We start from the raw sequence: 14,516 nt of genomic DNA on the forward strand, positions 1-14,516 counted from the left end.
AAGAATTAACCGGGTACATCCGTTTGTTTTGACTTACTTGAGTCTGACGTTTCGTCGCCATCGCAGACGACATCTTCTGAGGGTGGCGTCGAAATTCACACTGAGTCCTAGGTATTCTTTCGGGGTCGAAGAGCATACCTCCTACCCCCTCCCTCCACTTGCTTGGGCTGGCGCTGTTGAGTGAGTGAAATTCCAGGAATGTGGTCTTGTTTTGGAGACAATGGTGCTGTAGCGGGTTTCACTGTACCAGGTCCTGGGGGTTTGGTATTCAAAATTAACTTCCATAAGGGAGACACGTTGAGGCTGTCGTCTCTTTTATTTAGAGAGCCTTGCTTTTCGATTTCCAACGCCTCTCTCACAATCCTGACTTGAAAATCTCGAATGCTGGCTATTTGTTTGGAATTCACGAAATTTATTGTATAACCAGTATTTTTCACATGGTTATATAGGGCTGAGGTTGATTGTTGATTTTTTATGCTTAATTTATGTTCATCTATTCTAGCAGAGATTCTCGTATTTGTTTGGCCTACATATTGCTTGTCACAGTTCAGGCAGGGGATACTGTAGACTCCTTGGTTTTCTAGCTCAAGTCTGTTGATGGGTTTTTTTAAGATTTGGGAAATGAGTAGATGGGGTTTGAATAATGGTTTGATTTTGTGGGTTTTTAATACTCTTCCAATTCTGTCTGTGGTGCCCTTTATGTATGGGAGGAGTACTGTTTTTTCAAAAGATTCTTCTTTTTCTTGTTGATTCACTTTTTTAAGTGGAGACAGATTATTTACTATTGATTTTTGAATGATTGTAGTTGGGTAGCCATTGGATTTGAGAATGTTAGTCACTGTCTTTATTTCTTCTTCTCTCCTTTTTTCATTGGTGAGATGAAGAGATCTGAAGATTAAGCTGTTTATAACTGAGGAGGATTGAGCCGGGTGGTGATGTGATTGGAAATGTAAGTACCTGTTAGTGTGGGTGGGCTTTCTGTATACTGAATAGTTCAAACTTCCATCGGTTTGTCTCATCAATAGAACGTCTAAAAAGGGTAAAGATTACTCTTTTTCTATTTCTACTGTGAACTGGATTTTAGGGTGTATTTCATTTAGCTGCTGTAGAAATTCCAATAGTTTTTCTTCACCATGAGGCCAAATTATGAAAATATCATCAACATATCTTTTCCAGATGCTCGGTTTGAAAATAGCTTTGTTCAAGGCTTCTTCTTCAAAATGTGTCATGAATAAGTTTGCTATGGCTGGGGAGAGAGATGATCCCATTGGTGCTCCTTCAATTTGCCTGTAATATTGATTTTTTTTGTATGAAATGTGTGTTTTTCAAGCAGTGGCTAGTCAACTCTACTATTGATTTGGAGAAGTGTTTGTTCTGTTTCATGATGGAGAGGGCTTCGTCGACTGGGATGTTGGGGTATAGAGAGATAACGTCTAAGCTGGCTAGTATATCCACCGGGTTGAGAGTTATAATTTTGAATAGCAAACGCCCAGTACCTGGTACAATGGAACCCGCTACAGCACCATTGTCACCAAAACAAGACAGCATTCCTGGAATTTCACTCACCCAACAGCGCCAGCCCAAGCAAGTGGAGGGAGGGGGTAGGAGGTATGCTCTTCGATCCCGAAAGAATACCTAGGACTCAGTGTGGATTTCGACGCCACCCTCAGAAGATGTTGTCTGCAATGGCTCAAGTAAGTCAAAACAAACGGATGTACCCGGTTAATTCTTTTACACACACACACACACACACACACACAACACACACCACACACACACACACACACACACACACACACACACACACACACCACACACACACACCACACACACACACACACACCACACACACCACACACACACACACACACGCACACACACACACACACACACACACACACACACACACACACACACACACACACACACACACACACACACACACACACACACACACACACACACACACACACACACACACACACACACATATATATATATATATATATATATCCAACAATATATACATATGCATCATAGGCCAAAGTTAGAAAAAACATAATTTTACACTTAATATGTTAAATACTAATATAATCTAGTAAGTTGTGGAGCCACTGACATGCCTCTTCTCCAGCATCATGAACTTGTGTCAGCCCTCCATGATAGGAGTGTTGTGGACACTCAGATATCAGGTGATTCATTGATTGAATTTGTCCACATTGGCACAGAGGATCAGAGGTGTATCCCCATGCTGTCATCAGCTCAGCACACCTCCACCTGCGTCCTGAACCGGTTAAGGCCACACCACTCTCTACGTCTCAGCTGGGTGCCAGGGACAATGTCATTGGGGTCATCCACAAGGCCTTTGTTCATGACCTCTCCCTGCAACCATCTCAGTCTCCATAACTCCCACGCACTTCTTATTTCCTCCTGCTCGTCAAGTCTCAAGTATCTTCTTGACTTGAGATGCCTTGGTGGAGGGTTAGCCAAATCTCTAGACACTGTTATATATGATATACTATTAAACTATTATGTACACTATTGTATATTATTCACTATTATACTGTAGAATTGCAGATCCCATTTGAATGAAAAAAAACTACCTTTCTGTGGCCACAAAACTTTTGGTCCACCATCTTAGATCCGCTATTTTGAATCCAACTGTATTTTTTTAAATAGGAAGGTATCATACATATGCATCATATAATAAATAATTTCGATACAGAAATTAAAGAGAAAATAAATGGCATAAACTGCACATCGATATCTTAAGTTGTTTCAAAGATATTCAGATATTAATAAATAATGCCAAAATGAAACAAATGAGTACATTAAAAATCTGACAGATCAAACTTTACTGTTGAAAGTGTTCAAGATGTGAATAGATATTACTATAGTGATTACTAACACTTGGAAAGTAAAATTTGATTTGTTCAAATAATTTCAAATTTGCAATGTTCTTATTTATCTCATTTTTGTATGATTTATCAGTATTCTTGATTGTGCGATTGTTGCCATTCATCTTCTCTTGAATTCTGTATCGAAATCATGTCACATGACCACCTTCCTATTTGAAAAAAGAAGAAGTTGGATTCACAATGGCGGGTCCAAGATGGCGGACTAAAATTTTGATTCCACAGAAAAGTATTTCTTCAGTAAACATTCATTAGAAAGAATCGTTGTGTATTTAGTTGACATATATCCTGTTTCAGAAACTATGTCCAGTTTACTCGACTGTTTGTCATTATAAACGATAGAGTCATAGATAATGTCATAATTTATTTATTTATTTATTTATTTATTTATTTATTCATTCATAAATGGAGACAACGGGGGTCACCCCAAATCTGTCTCCTTTACATATTTGTACAATACAATATTGAGATTAAAAAAAAGGAAAAAATACTTATAATATTATTGATAATAATAAGAAAAATATTAATAGGAAGATTAATGTATAAGAAAAAGAAGAAAATGACAAAAAAATACAATGAGTACAAAAACTTGTAATCTAGTTGAAAAAGAGAAAAAAAACTTGATAAATGCAAAATTGAAAAAAACAACGATTGAATCAAAATATGATCAGAACTTTTTATATAAATAATAACAAAATACCGTACCTCTCGCCCCAAATCATGTGCACAGCCACACCCATGCATCCAAAAGATATTGTTGACATCCACCTAAACCATACTAGCGTATAAAACTTTGCGGAATCTAGCACGAGAAAACCAGAAGACATCTAGTTGCCCCGTTAAATTATTGTAAATTCTCTGCATTCTATTCAGGGGAGAGTGATAGTTTCTTAGAGTTCTGGAGCGGGGAACCATGAATGAAAAATCAGAACGTCGAGCCACAGGTGATATAAATATATTCAACTTAGATAGTAAATGTGGTGCATCTATTTCATTATTCAGGAGACCAAAGAGGAAAATGAGTGCTCTGACATCACGCCTTACTTTTAAAGATTTAATGTGTAATAAATTTCTCAGTGACTCGGTTGGAAAATCTAACGGACAATAGTAATTGAATTTCTTGTAAAACATGAATCTCAAAAATTTATTTTGCAATTGCTCCAGTACACTAACTCTGTCTGCATGATATGGGCTCCATATCTCTGAAGCATATTCTAGCAGACTTCTCACAAGTGACTTGTAAATTAATATCAGAGGCAAGACATCATTAAAGGGTGAGCAGGTTCTCAGAATAAAACCCATTTGCTGATTTGCCCTAGTAGCTATCCAATCAATGTGTGTATTGAAAGAAAAATCAGAAGCAATTGAACTCCAAGGTCCTTGAAGTATCTTACCTGCTCCAATGGACTGTCACTTATATGATAAACATTTATTTGAGGGTTGAGTTGACGATTGAAACTCATGAATTTACATTTTGAAACATTAAACCTGAGTCCATTAGTCTCACACCAATGAAAAAAATTATTGATATCACCCTGTAAATAAAATGTATCATCAACATTCTTGATCTCCTTGAACAATTTCACATCTTCTGCATAAAGGAGACAGGAAGAATTCTTTATAACTGATGGAACGTCATTTATGTACAGGAGAAATAAGAGAGGCCCAAGGTTGGAGCCCTGAGGTACTCCCGATGAACATATGAATGATTTTGATTTAAAATTGAGAATTTTAACAAATTGCGTCCTGGACTGTAGATAACTCTGCAGAAGATTGACAAGGCTATCACTGAAACCCATCAGTCCAAGCTTTATCAACAATAGCCTATGGCTGATAGTGTCAAAAGCCTTGGACAAATCGGTATAAACAACATCTACACGACCTCCATTGTCCAGTACCTGGGATACTTCATCACTGAAGGTCATAAGATTAGTCACTGTTGAGTGACATGGTAAAAAGCCATGCTGCCCCTCTGCTATGACACTCCTGACCTGCATAAATATATTTGAATGTAGTATTTTTTCAAACATTTTTGAGAAACAATTCAAAATTGAAATTGGCCTATAATTCATTATATCGGTTCTTTTACCAGATTTGACAACAGGAGTAATTCTTGCAGTTTTCCACTTCTGGGGAAATTTACCAGTTTTCACAGCTAAATTCATGATAAACTTCAAAGGCATTATAAGAACTTCTGCGCAACCCTTGACAATGAAAGTTGGTATAGCATCAGGGCCCTCAGAGTACCCAGACCTTAGAGCTCTTATTGCAGTTAGAACCTCATTGGTGGAGATTACCCCAATTTTAACATCTAACACTGGCATCCCAGATGTCTCCGGTCTCTCCTCTTGCTCACCAGGGGTGTTAGGTGTATCAGCCTCATATACACACTGAAAATATTCTGCAAACCCCTCAACAACGTTACAACCACTGTAGAACCGCCCATTGAATGTCATTGATTACTCTACAAAAGTTGTTTTTCTCTTGGAATCAGGGGTGCCCACAAGGGGGGGGCATGGCGCAATTTGCGCCATCAACATTTTTGGGGGGGGGGGGCATGATTTTTTTTATATTTTATGTCAACATTTTGAATCATGCCTAAAAAATCAAGGTATTAAATAGAGATATCCTAATGTAGTTAATTTAAATACTTTTTCTCACCTTTTCAATGTTGTATTTTGCCAAGTGTAACTTAATTATAAAGCATAAAAAATATTTTGTAAGCAGAAATTTTAGTAATTTTAAGTCTATGAGTTTGAAGGTAAATCTTTGACAAAAATAGATTATAACTTTATCATCTACTATTATTCTGATTTCCTTTGCTTAATTTTAATTTTTAATGGTCCTGTGTTTGAATTTCCTAGCAACCTAATTTTCTTAAAAGCACAATGATAAGTTGAATTGTAATGTACATTTTAATCTGATAATTATTTTAATTTCGAAGGCGTTTCATGATGATATTAATGTCTCTGAAATGAGAATGCAATTATAAACAACATCGCAAACTCTAGTGAATTTGACAGAAGAAAAAACTTCTCTTGTCAAAAATTTGTGAAAAATATCAAATGAAGCCAATTTTAATCTTTCAAATTTACACCCTATTTACCACACTGTAATCAAGTAGGCTAATTATAGTAATGCTTCATTAATTTTTTCTGTTTTGTATAATAGTCCAGTCAAATGGTCGTTCTTCAGGAAACAGCCCGAAAGATTTTTTCGCGACGGTTCTATATGTATTTTGGGCGCTGAATTCTAATCTGAAATTTGCTGACACGCCAGAGGGCGGCTTCACCCCCAAAACTCCCAAAAAATCCAAAATTTCGGACTTTTTTCAAGTTTTCCATTTAATCTTGAGAACCTTTAACTTTTCGAGATAAAACATTCGCTAAAATATTGAAGATAATAACATTTCCAATAAATTGAGTGGTCGCGCAGAACTCTACGATTTTTTATTCCGGAGCTAAGAGTTTTCAAAAATGGGGTATTTTTTAAGGGGTTTTCTAAATCATGCAAACCTACCACTTCTACCCTATACAACTAGGATCTTTTTCTAGTAATGATAGAAAGCCACACATCATGTCCTACTGCCAAAATTCAAATTCTCATTATAATACCTTATCATGGCCTTCCTAAGAAAAAGAAACATATTTCGGCTGAAATCACCTTACGAAGGTTATGTTCTATGAGAATCACTCGTTAGATTTCAGTATTTCCTAGTGGGGGGCACACATAAGGATACGTCCAGGATCAAAACTTTAATCACTTATAACTTTTGACTGAATGATCACATCTCCTCGTACTACAGCTCGTTCATATCAGCTCGTCAAGGCGGTTGAAAATCATGTATCATAACACTAAAATTTGTAAAAAAATAGGAAATTCCTCCTTTAGTGTATTTTAGCCCATATTTCAATGCATAGAAAAATGACCGATTTCTATATTCAAAACTGTGTGTCTCGGTAACTCAAAATGATACTTGGTCTTGATTTGAAGAAAAGAATCTCCTCTTTTATGTGAGTTGAATGATTTTTGTAAAAATATAATCGTGAAATGAGATACGATTGTTTCAAAAAATCAAGAAATTTGCTATATTTTTCTCATTTTCACAGTCTCGACAGTTTTTCGATATAAAGAGTAATGCAAGATAAATTTAAGGCAACTCAACTTATAGAGCATGAAATTTTCTCTCATTTAAGACCAATCGCAAGTTTCTATCATGTATTGTACTCAATTTAGAGACTCACAAGAAAATCATAATTTGCCAGTAGGACATGATTTTCTATTTTGTGAATCGCAAGAAAAATGAGAAAATAAAGATCATCATTCAATTGGCTGTAACTTTTGAACGGTATTGGAAACAGAAGTATAATTAATGGGAGTGAGAAGAGGAGAAAATTCATCGCAACGTCGACTACTTTTTGGATTTTTTATCTGAAGTGTTCCATAAGATACGCAACGTTGCATATGCGAGACTGTGAAAATGGGGGAAATATCACAAATTTCTCACACATTCAAAATTGCGTATCTTGTGGAACACTCAGATAAAAAATCCAAAAAGTAGTCCTGCGCGACCACTCAATTCATTGGAAATTTTATTATCTTTAATATTATATAGAGAATGCTTTTTCTCGAAAAATTCAAGGTTCTCGAGATTAAATGGAAAACTTAAAAAAAGTCCAGAATTTTGATGGTGAAGTCGCCCTTTGGCGTGTCAGCAAATTTCAGATTAGAATTCAGCGCCCCAAAATACATATAGAACCATAAGAAAAATTCTTTCGGGACTGTTTCCTGAAAAACGACCAGTCAAATGGACTATAAGCTGTTATCCTATCATATTAAGCGAGCAATTTCTGTATATCTGTTCATATTTTTAAATCGGGTTATCTGGCTATCTGGTTATATGGTTATTTATGTTCAACGGATCTCGGAAACGGCTCTAACGATTTTTACGAAATTCGGAATATAGTAGGTTTATGATATCAAAATTCGATTGCACTAGGTCTCATCCCTGAGAAAACTCCCTGAAGGACATGAAAAGGATAATTCATCCTTGGAAAAACAGATGATGATTTCGTCGTCTGTCGATAACAGAAGATGCGTGTGCCTGTGTGGATTAGCTGTGTAATCAATTAGCCTACCGTATCTCGCGAGAAATCTAGAAATTTTAATTGACTCGATCAAAATACAGTGATATGATTTGTTGACATGAGATGGTATATATCATAATATTCAAAGTTAATCATTATTTTACAGTTCCAAGTGATTAGTGAGTGTTATTTTGTTATTAGTGTATAAATCAAAATTCGGGGAAGAAACAGTTTTGGGCTGTGCCTGTTAGTACTTCCCCAATCATTATAAAGAATTGAGTTCTGTTTATCAATGAATAAATAACGAGCAAAGCTCGGTGCCCCGATATTTGGTATTAATAGATAGAATTTACAAAATGTACTTGTTCAGATGATATCTTTATTCCAAAAACGAAACCATTTAAAGATACATTTTGTTCGACTTGTGTTATTTACTCCTGTAATGTGAAAACGTGAATACTACCAACAACACAACATCAGTGACAACCTGTTCCAATTTATGATAAACATCGGGACACCGAGCTCCGCTGTGGAGTACCTACAAAAGCATATAAAAATTATTACGAAAGAAGAAATTATAAAAAATATTCATAGTTCATACAGAAAGGTTCTATCTAATCACAGTGGATTGAGATTAATTCGCAGAGGAATGCAAAAATTTCTCTCACAAAAGCATGTTAAATTTTAATCCTGATTAATTTCACGTGAACCAAATCACGGAAGACCATCTCAAGAAGATAGCTTATCTGATTGGTTCTACTGGAATTAATCAGCATTAAAATTTAACCGGCTTTTGTACAACTGCCACTAAGTACCTGATTGAATTAGGTACCTACAAAAGTTCAACAGCTGAGTCATAATTTTGTCTCAGTCCCACACTCATGCACTCGCTCACTCACTTCCATCATCAACAGACGACGAAATTATCAGCTGTTTTTCCAAGGATGGATAAAGTCTTTTAATGTCCTTCAGCGAGTTTCCACAGGGATGAGACCTAGTGCAATCGAATTTTTATATTATAAACCTACTATGTTCTGAATTTCGTGAGAATCGTTAGAGCCATTTTTGAGATCCGGTGGAATACAAACATCTAAACATTTAAACATCAAAACATGTAAACATCTAAACAGAAATTGCTCGTTTAATATTATAGGATTTAGAATACCTAAACTTGCCGACATTATAATATTGTATGAATAAAATCGTTCCAAATTTGTATGAATGTTTAGGTACTAAAATTGCTATGCTATATTCTTTTGCAATAAAGGATTATCAATGATATTATTATTCAACTTTTTATAAGTAACCTCAACATTTAAAAAGCAAAGCCTCCCTTACTTATCTTTTAATATCCTATTAAAATATTTGCCATGTAGTTTTTCCTGATGTAATGTAGTACTTTCTAGTCCTCCCGAACAAGAACGGGTGCACTGCTAGTCTCAAAAATAATATCAAAAATATACTTTATTTCTATTTTAAATGAGATAAGAAACGATGGTATATATTTTTACAATATTATGAAAACAGAAAGAATTCCTCACAAGACCAAAGGTAAATAATGTCCATTGGAAGATTAGAATGTAAGATGTGAATTTTATTGTCATACACTGACTAATGTTAAAAACTAAAGGGTTGGGAATTGGGGTACTTTGGGGGGGGGCATTACTCTTGGATTGGGGGGGCATGCGCCATTGCCCTTGGGGGGGCTGGGCACCCCTGCTTGGAATTAACATAATTCCAAAAGTTTTTAACATTGTTTGTTATGCCCGCCTGAATCCCTGCAATATAGTTGTCATGTGCAATGGTGATTCTAGCTTTAAGAGATGTACGCAAAGTCTTGAAGAGGTTATCATGGTGAGGAGAATTTCGCATTTTCCTTGCACATTTATTTTTAATTTTTAAATCAGAAATTATATCATTAGTGAACCATGGAGGGTACTTATTACTTTTTCTCTTAATCCTCACTTTTGGAATACATTCATCTAAGCAAAGGTAAAGTTTTCTATAAAATTCATCAACGGTACTATCAACATCAGTACAGCATAAGAGGGAGTCCCAACAACAGTCTCTGAGCAGGTAATAAAGCCCAAGATAATCACCTCTTGCAAAATTGTAACGGTACTCTTGAGAATCATCTACAAAGAATTCGGAAGGATGGTCAATATATGAGGCTTCAACACACAACGCGGGATGATGGCCATCTTCAGGGAGCATGGGATCGTCATTCTTAACAACATTTACAGGAAAATTACTTAAAACAAGGTCAAGTGTCCTACCAAGTTCATTTACTACAGAATTGAAAGAATTAAGATCATAAAAAGACATCAAGCTATTTAGTATTCTTACTTTAATTGAACCAGCTGCAAAATCATATTCATTGGAAGTGATTTCAATTGGTGCAATTGGTGCAACATTAACACAAAATTCTCGACCAGTAGCCTTTTTCTCACGAACTTTGTCCCAAAGTGAAACCAGGCATTCAGCTGTTGAGAAAGAAGCCTATGCCATTGTGGAGTCTATAAGAAAATGGAGACACTATTTACTACGAAAACAATTCACTTTGATCACTGACCAAAAATCAGTCACATTCATGTTTGGCACTCAACACAATAGAAAAATAAAAAATGAAAAGATACAAAGGTGGCGCCTAGAATTATCTGAATACAAATTCAACATAGTCTACAGACCTGGAAAAGAAAATGCACCAGCTGATGCACTCTCTCGTATATGTATTACAGCTGGTTGTTCAACATTGAACTCAGCTTTGGCAAAATACCATGATGAACTTTGTCACCCTGGTGTAACTCGTTTCTACCACTGGCTCAGAATGAAAAATCTCCCCTATACTGTAGATGATGTAAGGAAAATTTGCTCCAATTGTGCAATTTGCTCTGAAATAAAACCACAGTATATGAAGACAAAAGGAAATCTCATAAAGGCAACAAAACCTTTTGAACGAATTAATATGGACTTCAAAGGACCCGTACAATCAAAAACAAGAAATAAATACCTACTGGTGATGGTTGATGAGTACTCAAGATTCCCTTTTGTATTTCCTTGTCCAGACATGACTGCGAGAACAGTCATAAATTGCCTGGTCTCATTAATATCAATGTTTGGCCTTCCAAGCTATATTCACACAGACAGAGGAACATCCTTCATGTCAACTGAGTTGAAGAGCTTTCTTGGCTCAAAAGGGATAGCAACTAGTAGATCAACGCCTTACAATCCGAGAGGGAATGGTCAAGTAGAGCGATATAATGGAATTATATGGAAAGCAATAACACTAGCTCTAAGATCACGAGGACTTGATTCAAATAGATGGGAGGAAGTGTTGCCTGATGCACTTCACTCTATTCGATCTCTTTTGTGTACTACAACAAATTGCACCCCTCATGAACGAATGTTCCTACACATGAGATCCTCAACAAATGGACAGTCACTACCATCTTGGCTAATGAGCCCAGGACCAATTTGGCTGAAGAAAATGAACCGAAATTCAAAGCAAGATTCATCAGTAGAAGAAGTTGAATTGATTGAGGCAAACCCAGAGTATGCTCACATTCGTCGCCCTGATGGACAAGAGTCCACTGTGTCGCTCCGTCATCTTGCCCCTAAGATAACACGAAAATCTAGCCGGGTAGAATGATATGATAAACCATATGTTTTCGTTGTCATTGATTCATTCATAAATATCAAATGTTGTTGATCCGTTACTAGTAGAAAGTCATGTTCAATTTTGATTTCTCTACAATTGCCTGTCGATTTTGGGTTACAGCATTAACATCTGAGAAAGATTCACTCAAGCTTATGTTTTTATTTTCTTCAACAGAGTTTGTATAACAAGTACTTTTAAAGGAGTCGGCATATGTTTTTGCGGATTCAAGAACACGTGCTTGGGAAACGGTTTCTTGTAGACTCAAATCTCCTTGTTGAAAAAGTTTCTCTTTAATTTCAATAGAACATAACCCTGAAACAAGAGCATTTCTAATATGCTCGTTTTTGTTTTCTTCGGCTGACACTCTAGTGAAGTTACATGATAAGCTTAATCTTTTTAGTTCAGAATAGTAGTGATCAATGGACTCACCTATTTGTTGTTTTGCATTAGCAAGGCAGTATCGTGCATAAATTTCGTTCTTCGGTTTAACGAACATATCTTCCAACATGGATATAGTTTCTTCATATGAAGTATAGCTTTCCACAATTTCGTATAAAGCAGGTGATAAGAAGTTTACCAATATTTTCATTTTGTCTTTGGTTGTCGTTCCTTCTAAGAAATTTTCGAACGTCTTTTTCCAATGTTTCCACTCTCTCTCTGCCGTAGGCGAATCTGGGTCAATAGATAATTCCTTTGGCTTGAGAAACTTGTCAATATGTGATTCCATCTTATCTTCTTCGTAGTTACGGTTTTCAATCGTTTTTGTCTTTTTCTTTGTCGGCATTTTATTTGATTAAATTGAAATAAGTAAACTCTTCATTTGTAGAGCTTTAATCAAATAAAATTGAACATGACTTTCTACTAGTAACGGATCAACAACATTTGATATTTATGAATGAATCAATGACAACGAAAACATATGGTTTATCATATCACTACAGAATTGAAAGAATTAAGATCATAAAAAGACATCAAGCTATTTAGTATTCTTACTTTAATTGAACCAGCTGCAAAATCATATTCATTGGAAGTGATTTCAGGTAAATTAAAATCTCCAATTATCATGAGCCTACCGTCAAGCACACTACTAAGTGACTCGACATATTCTGCATATTGTAGGAAAATATTTGATTGGGTTGATGGGGGAAAATAAACCGCGCTAATGTAACAGAAATTATCATCTAACTTGACTTTATATCAAACAGAATATCATTATTCGATGTAAGCCTCAAATATGGTGATAACTTTAATATAAAGAGCATGTATAAACTATAAATAGATCCAGAAACAATTTTCAAATGAGAAGTTCTGATTAATAAATTTCTGAAGAACAATATGTAAATAGAAATATAATGTATGATAATACGATTAGCTCATACATGCAAGATACGTTCATTCACACATTCACAGTGTTCATTAATTAGTAGGTAGGCTACAACATTTTGTTACGTACTTGCATGTCTGGTATGAATTTTTTTTAATCTTGAAATTTGAAATGCATTGTTATTGCCAAAATGAAAAAATTGAAGCAAAAACAATTACACAGAAACTTGGAACATGGAACAACGACACGATTTATCATTAATACAAGTATCACTAATAAAATCTGAAATTGTTGGTGTGATTAATGAATATCGATATCACACATGAATGATAAATGTAGAGAGGTTCATTCAACTATAACTATTATATTATTCAACAGAATATTAAGTTCATTCAACTCAACACAGATTATAATATCCCTGCTTTCTAATTTTATAAATTGTCAAAATTACAATTGCTTCAACCAAAAAATGCAACATTACAATTTAAATTTCAATTATGTGGCCACAACTATGTAAAATATGTTTCGGGATGCCACAATTTTAGTCGTGTTATTAAATTGTTTACCTGACCTTATGTACAATACTTCAACATGCTTCTAATTGAAGAGGAGAAAACATAAAAATTTATAATATACAAGATAGACATAATATTGGAGCAATATATTGTATATTTTTGCAAATATATAATTGGAAAATAATATATTCTTGTAAATGTGCTTTTGTAATTAACACATTATTCATTAGAAGTTTACATTGAACAAGATAAAAATAAAAATACAACATCATGTTTTAACATCTCTCATAAAACTCTAACTTGTTATCTTTTCATAAACAGTTTGTTTCCAGAACAATCACCTTGGCAACTTTGTTCACATAATAAGTATCCATGTAGGGCTAGCCTACATCACTATCCCCCCCCCCTTAGGGATGTTGGTCTCCAATAGCCAAATTTCCTTGATAAGGTGCTAGACGATTAGTGTGCAACCTTTGGTTTTGTTATTCCTTGAGTTTTCTTAATCCTATACACAATTATCCGCAGATTTAACCCCAGACTTTTCAGCATCCACAGCAACAATATCCAAATCCTTTTCGTCTCGAATAGTATAGACACGCCCCCCCCCCCCCCCAGGAACAATCCTTTAACATTTCCGCCTCTATCAACCCAAACATATTTCAAATTCAATAGTTTTTGCAGTTTCCTAGCCTCATTAAAAAGTTTCCTTCGCAGCATAGTCAATGATAAGTTAACAAAAATCTGTCGTTCCTCACCTTGAATACCGATGTGTGTTGTTGAGAAGCCTTTTACCTGGCGTCGTGCACCCAGCATAGCATGCGTGTGCGTTCGTCGCACAAACTTGACGATGATTGGGGGCGGCGCATTGACACGGCCCTTCAGCCGGTGGCAGATGTCTATCGCCTCGGCCGTCACATTCACACCCGCCGCCACACACGTCTTCACCACTAAACCAGTCACGTCCTCCGCCTCCGTCATCGGTATACCCTGGATCTCGACAGTATTCCTGCGTCCATA

At 35.7% G+C, this 14,516-nt stretch overlaps 1 protein-coding gene across 1 annotated transcript in view; it reads right to left on the reverse strand.

Moving 5' to 3' along the window:
- Nucleotides 1-2,161, reverse strand: part of LOC120354395 — a 68,086-nt gene extending 65,925 nt beyond the window's left edge. Inside the window, exon 1 of the mRNA XM_039441484.1 lies at nucleotides 2,120-2,161. The gene's annotated coding sequence lies outside the window, so the exon portion shown is untranslated. The remainder of the gene's footprint in view (nucleotides 1-2,119) is intronic.
- Between the last annotated feature and the right edge of the window lie 12,355 nt (nucleotides 2,162-14,516).

Source organism: Nilaparvata lugens, chromosome X, assembly GCF_014356525.2.
Source record: "Nilaparvata lugens isolate BPH chromosome X, ASM1435652v1, whole genome shotgun sequence".
NCBI lineage: Eukaryota > Metazoa > Arthropoda > Insecta > Hemiptera > Delphacidae > Nilaparvata > Nilaparvata lugens.